Here is an 11,328-nt window from a genome sequence, read left to right as displayed (position 1 = left end):
TACGAAGGAATGCGAGACAATTAATTCCTAATCTTTATAAGGAGGCTGTAGCAGCATTAAAAATACGTCTTGCCTCATCACCTGCATGTTCAATAATGATGGGTTTGTGGTCTTCGAATGCAATGAAAGGATTTTTGGGAGTATCATGTTCCGCAGTGACTTGTGACTATGTACCATTCACCGCATTCCTCGCCCTCCATGAGATGCAAAAGAATCCTACAGCAGCTGCTGTCTTTGCAGAATATGAGTCGGTCATTGAAGATTGGGAAATCAATAAAAAGGTAAATGTTTCAAAAATGAAATCGTTCTGCTAACTGAATCAATTTTTATTGCTTTGGGTTTTCACTTCTTTCTCTGGAAGTGATTTAATTTACTCATTTGTACTTTATTTGTTGTTTAGGTGAGAGAGAAAGTGAGAATTTTGCCAATGAAAGAAGTCAGAATTTACAGGACTCTCATAAGACATCAGCAGCTGTGAAGCGAAGTAAATTTAATCGCCCTACTTTGTCCTCGGTTTTGCCTCAATCTCAACCTCAGTCTCATGGTCCTAGAGAGAAATTATTGAAAGAAATTCAAAAATATCTTGCCAAACCCGTCATGGTCAACGACTCAAGAGAATTTGATTTGTCTTATAGTTGTAATAGTTTCTAGACTGTGTATTTGCCAGTAAATTAACACTACTTAAGACGATACAACCATGCACTTATATACCAAAAGATTGAAAGTTAAGAAGGGAGGGGTTTACAATAATTTTTACTTTTATCATAAACTGTTATCCTCAGGGAAGGTTGCATTCGTGACGACCTTCTTGCTGGGTGGGGCTGCTGTTGCTGGGAGGAGTTGCTGCGGTCTATTACATTCCTTCCCCCCTTCGACAAGAAGAAATTGGTCCTCCAATTTTCCTCTTTGTTATTTGATTTTCTTCTTCTCCTTACTTCTTTCCGTCATGTGGCGTGACAATGGTTAGGTGAAAACTTTTTTTTACCTGTCACCAGCTTGGCGTATTTTCTTTCCTTCACCGTTTTCCTTGTTTGTCGGGCTATGTGTATATAGTATGAGGCACAAAATACAAGATATGTTTCCTTTACCGTTATTCGTTGCCTTTAGACTAATAAGAGTGTTAGTTAAAAAAATGATGGTCTACGTTCCTTTTTTACGGGAATGCTACGACAGATTTCAAAAAAAATTTTCCTTGTCTGCTTTTCTTCTTTTAGTTTTTTCTTGACGCTCTTTTACGTCGGTCTTTCGTTTTTCTTTCTTCTTTCGTTTTTGTGTTTGCTCGTTATTGCTTGTTGCTATTTTCATTTTTTTAAAGGTTAGTTGTTTTTAGATTCAGTTTCCATTGAGCATCTGCAAAGGTCTTCCCATACCATTCCATAACCCACAACATAAGTGCACGTCGTGTTTTCCTGGCATTTGCGAGCTTGATCTGATTCCCAGTTTTCTTCCATAATAGGGTAAATACTGCGTTGTTTCGGTGCGCTTGGTTGAGCTGGACGTGATGGTGAGGGTCTTTCGATGGTGAGGGTCTTTCCATGGTAAGAGGTGTAGGAGCCGTCATCCTAGTGAATGGTTGTTCCGTTATTTCTTCTGGTGGTTGAATGTTTGAATTTGCGATCATTGAAGTTAATTCGTGTGCTTCTTCCATATCGATTCCGTATCTTCTTAATCTTCTAGTTTGGCAAATTTTTTCCATGATTCTTGTGAAAAGGTTACAAATGATGAATATGCGTAGGCATACGATTAATACAATGAATCCGATAATAGATAGAATAAGAATTTTCAATGTGTCGAACCATGAAAACATGGTACCTATCTGATTATCCTGTTTTTCTGACATCACTATGTCATAAACTGATTTTGAATTCGATTCCTTCATTAGGCCTACTAAATCGTTTAGGATATTCAATTGTTCCATTTCCATTGTTTCGTGCGCTGGATGGCTCTTCAAACTATAGTCGAAGTCATTCAAGTGTAACTCTTCGAACTCCGTGATAAGGTCTAAGTTCGGCATGTGGATGTCTACTTTTTGTTTTACCCATTCTCCGTCTGTTGAATTATGTTCCCAGGTGTGATGGAAACCATTTAAATTTACCAAATGAGTTTTCCAAAAGCAATCAGAATATGTATGTATAGACCATCCATCTACTCCAATTGTGCAGTTATTATCTTCATACGTAAAGAATGGTTGAAATCCACATTTGGATTCTTTTGCGGAGATGAAAATCCATTTTGTTTCACATTGTTGAAGTGTCATCGCTTGTCCGAAGCCTTGTAGTCTCGTACAGATGGGTAACCCAAGCGCTGAAGCAGCAAGAATGCCGTTACTTTGAGCCAGAATCACGGCTTGAGTTCTCTATATCGTTGAAAGTTGACAATATACATCGCGGATTTCTTTTGCAAGTTTGTTTTCGTGTTCCGTTTCTATACTTATTTTATATTGCTCATGCATTTTTGAAATTTCGAATTTGATCTTGTCATTGAATTCGTCTATATTTTGGGGTAGACCGCTATCTGTTTCACTTTCTATTGGTACCTCCGGTATTTGTTCTAGTGTTAAAGATGCTGCCTCGGGTATTTCTTGCTGAGCTGTTTGTTCAGTGTCATCAATAATTTCCAATATTGCATCTTCCGTAATGGTGTGATCTTTCGGGACTGGAGGATCTTTTGTTTTTTCAGTTGTTGTTGGAGGTGTTGTTGAATGGCTTATTAATTCAGTTGTTGTTGTTGTCGCCATAGTTGTCATTGATGATAGTGTAGTGGACGTGGTTTCAGTTGTAGTTGAGGGCAATGTAGGTTCAGTACTTGCAGTTGTAGGCCTAGTGGTTGTAGTTTTTGGGTTAGTTGTTGTAGTTGTAGGCGTAGCAGTTTTAGTTGTAGGTGTGGTAGTTGTAGTTGTAGGTTTCGTTGTTCTAGTTGTAGGCTTAGTTGTGGTAGTCGTAGGCTTAGTTGTGGTAGTCGTAGGCTTAGTAGTTGTTGTAGGCCTAGTTGAGGTAGTCGTAGGCTTAGTATTTGTTGTAGGCCTAGTTGTCGGTGGTGTGCTTTTAACGGTCGTTTTTATGGCCGGTGTGGCTATTGTTGTTTTAATTGTTGTTGTGCTTAATTTTGTAGTCGGTTTTGCTGTCGTTGTGGTGCTTGAAGTAGATGAAATAGATTTTTGTGTGGTGGGCGTGTTTTCGTTGTTTGCTTTACTTTCTCTTTTGAGAAGAGGTGGTATAAGTGGGAGTTGTGTTCCGTCCAATGATTGTTGAGTGTGAAGCGCTATAATGGCTGCTGCTGAAAGCGTCCGTATTTGGTGCGGGTTTCGATATTCAAAGTTAAACTGTTGTTTTCTACTTGAACCGTGGCAATGTCCTAAACTCAGACGTCCTACATTTAGTGTGAGACATTTTCTGTCTGACGCCGGTGAATGTAGGCCAGTTCTGTCTGTTGCCATGAGCTGTCCTGTGTGTTCGAAAGTGCCCCAAATTGAACTGGTAATGGCGCATTCCTGTAGAATAAGCATCGTTGTGTTTGGCTTGATGCAAACGTTAGTGTTGAACGGTCTAATAGTGAAATCAGACGTATACTCGAAAGCTTGGCCTTTGTTAGCTACTTTACTGCAGTTTCCTACGGATACTTGTGATTGCACCAGGGGATCGTTACTAGTGATAAATGTTTTTAGTACATCTTGACATTTTGTTCAATCTATGTCACAATTTTCCATGGTTAGTTGTTTGTTAAGCCCATGATGTGTGACACATTTTCCGTTTGGATATTGTCCATTTTTTAACAACCCCCAGGCGATCATGTCCCAGATGATATTTCCACTGCCATGATTTGCTTTCAAGATACCTCCAAATTTGGGTGAGTTGATTGTGGTTGTAACTGCTCTTCGTTGTTCTAATCGGACTTCTTGAATATCCTGCAATGTTACGTCGGGGAAATTTTCTATAAAATCCGGGTTGGTATTTATTTTTTGAAACAACCACTGCTGGTTTTTCCTGGTATCTCCTTCCCAAGCACACTGTTCCAATTTTAAGGTTTCGTCGACCCCTACGGTAAGACACATTTCTGATTCTTGGGAAATTAGGTAGCTGTTCAATTTTTCTAATATCCATCTCGTTGATTCTTCTGAACAAGCTGCAGCAAACATGTAGTCGTTTGTTGTTTCCATGATGCGGATATGATTGTTTTGTACGCGTATTGTCTGATCGACAATGTACTCAAATTTCGATCCTGGTGGGAGAGGGTCGTCCTTTGAAAGTTGACTGTACGTTTTTAAAGGATTTCTGCTTCCGGACTCGTAAATAATGTAAATTGTTGCATCCTTTTGTACGATTTTTCCATCTTCCTTGATCATTTTTGGTCTTCTATGCGCCAATCTTATAGTTCCCCAGGCGTATGAAATACTGTAGAGGCGAATCCCAAGTTGTTCGTCTTCGACTTGGGTGTCGAAAAGAAAGTAAACTTCTTGAAGAAGAGAACGTTGTGGTCTGGACTTGTACAGTTCTCTGTAGTGTTCACATACTGGTGTAGCAAGATTGGTATTTTTAAGGCATGTTGCGATTGTGTTCTTAAACATATTATATAAAATTTTTGTTGTTTCTGCAGGAAACGTCAAGTACGTTAGAGGGATTCCAACCACTTTATGTCCTATTCGGAGGTACCAGTGTTTCGGATTTTTTTTTTCAAATCAAATCCAAATCCAATCAAATCCAAATCCTCCTGGATTTTTAAGGGATTTGGATTTGCCTTATTTTTCAATGGCTTGGATTTGGATCGGATTTGATCCCCACAAAAAAAAACCCGGATTTTTTCAAATCAAATCCAAATCCTTTATAAAGATTTGTTTCTTTTTTTTTCCAATTTAGAATTTTTTTCCTGTACCACCCAGCCACTGTTTGGTATTTACCTTTCTTGTCGTCTGCAGACTCTGCAGACGGACAATCATTGCTCTCCTGACAATGATTGTTCTTCTGACTTGCGCTTTAGTCCCTTGGGTTATTGGAAAGTAAACGCCCATCGATTCCCGTTTTTGGCTTTGATAGCAAGGGAGCTCTTCGGTAACCCGCTTCGGGAGAAGAGATCGAACGGGTCTTTAGCACCGCCACGGACATTGCATCGGCTAAAAGAAATCGCATTAAGCCTCCTCTCTTCGCGAATATGCTTTTCATAAAGCGAAATATGAAACTTATGAGTCCTGTGACTCCTGTCAAACACAAATGATGAATTGTGGCTAACTCTTTTTTTTGCTCTTTTCACCATTGTCAGTCAGAATACTCAGAAATAAAAAGATTTAATCCAACTTAAGAAATCTAAAGGAACCTGTTATTATAGTTTTAAAAAAAATATGGATTTTGTAAGAAATCAAAAGTCGAACAGAATTTTTAGCAAAACTTCTATTAAAAAGTAAACTAATCCTATTAAGTCTTGGGTTTTTATTTGATATTAAATTAGGGATTAAAGTCAAAAAAATTAAAAGGAAATTTAAAAAATTTTTACCTTGACACAGAATATGTAGAAGAACTTGTATGTAACTATGTGTTACATGTTGCAATCATAAAATTAACAATTGATTGTGAATTGGATTGGATTTGGATCGGATTTGGATCGGATTTGGATCGGATTTTCTCAAATTTAAAATGATTTGGATTTGGATTTGGATTTGATTTGGATTGGATTTTGCTGATTTTTTCGAGCTTAGGATTTGGAACGGATTTCAAAACACACGCAATGATTTGGATTTGAGTCAAATCCGGCAAATTTAGAAAATCCGAAACACTGATTGGTACGATGTCCTTATCTGGTTTGTTAAGAAACGATATTTCGATCTGCCGACTGGTGTCGTAGAGGCGGCTGGAGTTATCCGACTCCGGTTCTCGAGGAATTTCCAGGTACCCTTTTCCTTTTAGTAATGTCTGAGTGTATGAACTGTTGGTTGTTCTTTCTCCCCACACGATCGTATTGTGATTTTGGATGAATTGTCCTTCCTGTTGGGTGGTGTTTAGTAATCCGAAAGGGCTTTTAATTGGGTGATCTGGTTTCTCCTGACGTAGCGTGATCTGTTCCGCTATACAGTTGAGGGTTTGGTATTCCTTTATGGCGTACCATTTACGCTCTCCTGTAGGAGTGGCTGTGAAACTGAGTCCCGTCGGTCAGGTTTGCATGTTATTGTCACCACATTTTTTATCGTTGACCATCCGCCAGCATTCCAAAGGAGTTATTAGTATTTTTTCTTGGGAGTAAACTGTATCGAAGGATCCGATCCAGAACGATCCGGTTATTTTCTTTGTTTTAGTCCACTGTCGACATGTCAATCCTTTCCAAGTGGCTGCTGGTTTTTGCTTGGTTGCTAAGGTGTAAGTAGTTGGGATCCTTGGTAAGTGTTGTGTTTCTGGTTTTTCATTGTCACAGTAGTAAGGCAATTCGAAGTCTAGGATTCCTCGTATTTTCATATTGTTACAATCGCAGACGGATGCGTAGATAGGGTAAGTAGGGTTAAGTGAATGAAGGAGGCAAAGAAGGAAGAGTAATGTCTGCATCAGGGAAACATGAAAATGTTTAGTAATCTGGTCCTTGATATCGTCTTCGTAAGTTGTATTGGTGATTCGTTATAGGATCGTTTCGGATTTGGTTACGGTAAAGGTTGGGTATTGTGTGGTTTATTTGTTCTTTTGGTTCTCTCTCGTTCCTGCGTGGTTTGATGTTCATCTTCACTGGATGTATCAGCTGCTGCTTCCTTGGTCGGCCTGGTCGGCGTTGGTGAATTGTTGGTCGTCGTTGGGCTTCAACATTTTCTGGTAGGTTTTTTAGTGTTTCTTCTTCCTTAGTTGTTTCTTGTTTTCTTGGTATGTAAAGTTTGAGACGGTTGGTATGTACCACAGATTTCAGTTTTTTGTTTTCAGTGTGCTGGATCTCGTAGTTGATATCCGAGAAGCTTCTTGAAATTTGAAATGGTCTGTTCCATCGATTTATCAATTTTCCTGCTGCTGGTGGCGCCTTCAGTAATACGTAGTCACCTATATTGTATTTAGTAATTTTCGTGGTTACTTCGTAGTATTTTTTCTGTCTTGTTTGGGATTTGAAGAGATGTTCTCTTGCCAGTTTTTGAGCTTTTTCCCACTGCTGTGAATACACCATACTAGTATCTTCATAGGCCTCGTATCTTCTGTTAATCTTGATGTCATTAGGCATTATTGGTTCTCGTCCGAAGAATAGAAAGAATGGTGTTTCTTGAGTTGAAGCTTGTTTTGCTGTGTTGTAAGCAAAATTAACGAACGGAAGGTATTTGTCCCAGTTAGCAGGTTGATCTGAGACATAACAAGCTAGCATGTCACAGAGAGTTCGATTGAACCTCTCAACCAATCCATCGGTTTGTGGATGATAGGTCGTAGTCCTTATTTTTTTTACTTTGAATAGTTTACACACCTCTTGCATCAAGCTGGATAGAAAGTTAGTACCTTGGTCTGTTAGAACTACTTCTGGAGATCCATATTTAGTAAATATTTTGTTAACTAAAACCTACGCAATTGTTTGGGCAGTTTGATTTCTCATTGGAACTGTAAAAACAAACCTACTGACATAATCTGAAATAACTAATATATATCTGTATCCCTTAGCACTTTCTTGAATTGGGCCCACTATATCCATTGCAATCCTTTCCCATACTCCTTCAACTAAAGGCAAAGGGTGCAATGGTGCTTTACTTCCACCTGCCGCTTTTCTTTTATTACACATCAAACAACTTTTAACGTATTCTATTACGGCGGTACGCATGCATGGCCATGTGTACTGTCTTTAAAGCCTAGCCAACGTTTTTCCTACTCCTAAATGTCCTGCCAATATGTGATAGTGATTTTCCTTTAAAATTTGTGGCACCAGTCTTACTGGCGTTACAATTCTTCCTCTGATATCTGCTAAAGATCCTTTTTCATTTATTTAAAATTTATTTTTAACGTCCTTACTTGGATTGGCCTTTGCCATTTCTTTTAATATTGTTCGGCAATACTCATCTTTGTTTTGGAGTTCTATCCATTTTTCCGTGTCCTTGGACTGATTACTTTCCGTTTCAAAAATTACTTGTTTTGTTCTAGTTTCCTTGGTTTCGTTTTTTACTTCTGGTTTCTCTTTTGTACCTGTTGACCTTGTTTCTACTTTCGCTAGCGGCACTATTGGGGTGCGACTAAGTGTGTCAGCATTTTGGTGTGACTTTCCTGGTCGGTACCAGATAATGATAACAAATTCTTGAATTTTAAGAGCCCATCGAGCTAATCTTCCTGCTGGTTCTGTCTTACTCATTAGCCATTCTAAAGGTCTATGATCTGTAAATACGGTAAACTTACGCCCGTATAGGTACGTCCTAAACACGTCGATGGCTTGGATTATTGCGTATGCCTCTTTCTCTGTGGTTGACCACTTGGTCTCGCGGTCGTTCAGATGTTTAGAGGTATAGGCTATGACGACTTCTACGTCGTCTGATTTACGAAGGTCCTGTCCGTCGGACTCCGCTAAATCCGCTGATTGAGGTGGAGGTTGTATTTGAGCCAAGACTGCTCCTATTCCATATCCTGAAGCATCCGTGTAGATGATAAATTCTCGAGAAAAATCCGGATAACCTAGAACAGGTCTAGTGATGAGACAGTTCTTAATACATTCAAAGGCGTCCCTTTGTTCCTCCCCTTATTTCCATTCCGCTGACTTTCTAGTAAGCGCAGTTAGTGGATGGGCTTTATCAGCAAAAGCCCGAATAAATTTTCTGTAGTAGCTAGCTAGACCTAAAAATGAACTCAATTCTTTTACGTTTTTGGGAGCGGTATATTTAATAATCGCGTCTAACTTTTTTGTACTTGGTGTTATTCCTTTCCCGGATACGATGTATCCTACATAATGTAATTCTTCTTTAAAAAATTCGCACTTCTTCTTTTTCAACTTTAAACCCGCTTGTTTAAGGAGTCTAAAAACTGCTTCCAAGTGTGTCACATGATGAGTAATTGAATTACTGAACACTATGATGTCATCTAGGTAAACCAATGCAAATTTGTACAATACCGTTTTCAAGATGTTATTCATTGCTCTTTGAAAAGTGCTGGGTGCATTTGTTAAACCAAATGGGATTCGATTAAATTCGTATTGGCCAAATTCACAAATGAAAGCTGTTTTGTGTTTATCACTTTCTTCTATTTCTATCTGCCAGTAGCCGCTCAGTAAGTCCAATGTTGAAAAATAAACAGATCCGCACAACGCGTCAATTGTGTCATCTATCCTAGGTAGAGGGTATTTATCCTTAACAGTAATTTTGTTCAAAGCTCTGTAGTCGATGCACATTCGCATCTCTCCATGTTTTTTAGGTACCATTACTATGGCTGCAGCAAAAGCACTGTGGCTTTCTCTTATTATTTTGTTACTTAGCATTACCTCTATTCTAGTCTTAACAACAAGTTTTAGGGATTCGGGTGTTCTTCGTAGTCTTTGATTAATGGGAGCGTTATGGCCTATGTTGATGTGATGTTTCACTTGTGTAGCTAGACCCAAGTCGGATTCTTGATCTGCGAAAAGATCTTCGTGTTTCTTTAGTAAAATTTCAATTTTAGTTTGTATGCCGTCTGATACATTGAGTGCTTGTTCTTCTTTTTCAGCAACCTTAGCTATCTGCTTAATTTTATTATTAAAGTCTAATTGAGTGAAGGATTCTAAATTACGATAATCTTGTTGTGTAAGATCTTCGTTTTCTCTATCAATTGGAATTAGTGGTATATGGATGCCTGCTTTGCTAAATGTTACGCTATAAATGGGCATGGTATTGTTAAGATACTCTATGCTCCGCCACCTAACGGACATAAATCATGCTCTCTACCTAGAAACAAACTCTCTTCAACGTTGCTACCTTACTTGTTAGGGTGTCTAGAAATCCTTCGAACTACTTCACTGTGTCTCTGAACTACTTTGTTCTTTACGTGTGTTCTCTCTCTTCTCATCAAGAAAGGTATTACAATAAACATTTTGCTATCAAGCCGACATGTGTTGAGCGTACAATGTTAATAAGTATTACTTCCAAAATTATGTTCTACTCCAAAGTGATCATAACATATTTGACGATTTCTAGTGTTAATCTTCACATTAGTGTTAGATAAAAAATCTAATCCTAAGGTGCATTGTTCATTTAAGTTGTTCATAACATCAAAGTGATGGTTAATAATATGGTTATCATTGATAATAACTAAAAATTCAAATTTCTTTATCGATTTAAGTTCTTGTCCCGACACCGTTCTAAAAATAGGAGGATTCGCATTTTCTACTTGTTTTAAGTTCTCATTACACTCTAGAGTATCCAATATTTTACTGGATACTAAACTAGCGGCGGTGCCAGTGTCCACTAAAGCTAAGATTTCCTTATTAAATAATTCTAACGGGAATACGTATCAGTTTAGGAATTTCTACTTCTACATCTGATCCTAAATTGTATGTTAGTTGGGAGTTACGGAATGGTTTTATTGGTTTTATCGGGGACCTTGGTTGTTGGTACGTGCCATATCTGTCCAACATTCTCTTGCAATATGTCCTCTTCGGTTACACTTGTAGCAGGTTATTTCTCGATTTTCAGTAGTTCGAGGGTTGTTGCCAGTTTGCTGTTGCTGCTGTAGATGTTGGTTGCTGTTCTAATGTGCTTGATGTCTGTAGTTGTTTGGTCCGTTGTAGTTTCCTTGTCGGTTGGGGTAGTCGTTCCGATATGAGGGACGTTGGTGAGATGGAAATCTGGTTTGCCTGTATCCTGAAGGATTATATTTTCTTCGTCCTGTTGAATTTTAATCTCTGCTGTAGGGGCTGTTGTCTCTGTTCCTACTTAGACTTCTTTCTCGACTTGATTCTCGGCTGTTATGACTGTCAGCAAATCGCACTCGCCAATCACGTGATCTTGAGTAACGTTCACTTGGACGTGGTCTTCCTTTTTCGTATTGGTCAGTTGGAGCTATGGTAACGTCGTTTTCCTGTGGGGATCCACGTTTCGTATTAGTACATTTTAATTCTGACAGAGCTTCTGATAATTTTTGCTCAAGTAGTTGGATTTTATCGACATGTTGTTTTTCGTGATGCGTTATACCTGGGTCAATCCACGCCGATCCGTCAGATCTTGGGCGCGGGTAAGTCACGGATTTTGTTTAAATTTGGACAGTGGATTCATATAGTTATGAAACACTGATTTTCAAAATTTTATTGTATTTTTTCCAGTAGTTTCTGAGTTATCGCAAAATGAAAAACGTTTTTTTTCATTTTGCCGTAGAGCATTTTTTACCGGTGTTTTTTTATTTTTTAATTTTTGTCCCTATTATTTTATTTTTTGAGAAATTT

The 11,328-nt window shown here is 38.5% G+C and overlaps 1 pseudogene; it reads right to left on the bottom strand.

Moving 5' to 3' along the window:
* Window positions 1–499: 499 nt before the first annotated feature.
* LOC123475696 overlaps window positions 500–11,328 on the bottom strand; it is a 51,954-nt pseudogene continuing 41,125 nt past the window's right edge.

The sequence above is a fragment of the Daphnia magna genome, linkage group LG9 (assembly GCF_020631705.1).
Source record: "Daphnia magna isolate NIES linkage group LG9, ASM2063170v1.1, whole genome shotgun sequence".
Taxonomy (NCBI): Eukaryota; Metazoa; Arthropoda; class Branchiopoda; order Diplostraca; family Daphniidae; genus Daphnia; species Daphnia magna.
This window is presented reverse-complemented; position numbering and strand designations above follow the sequence as displayed.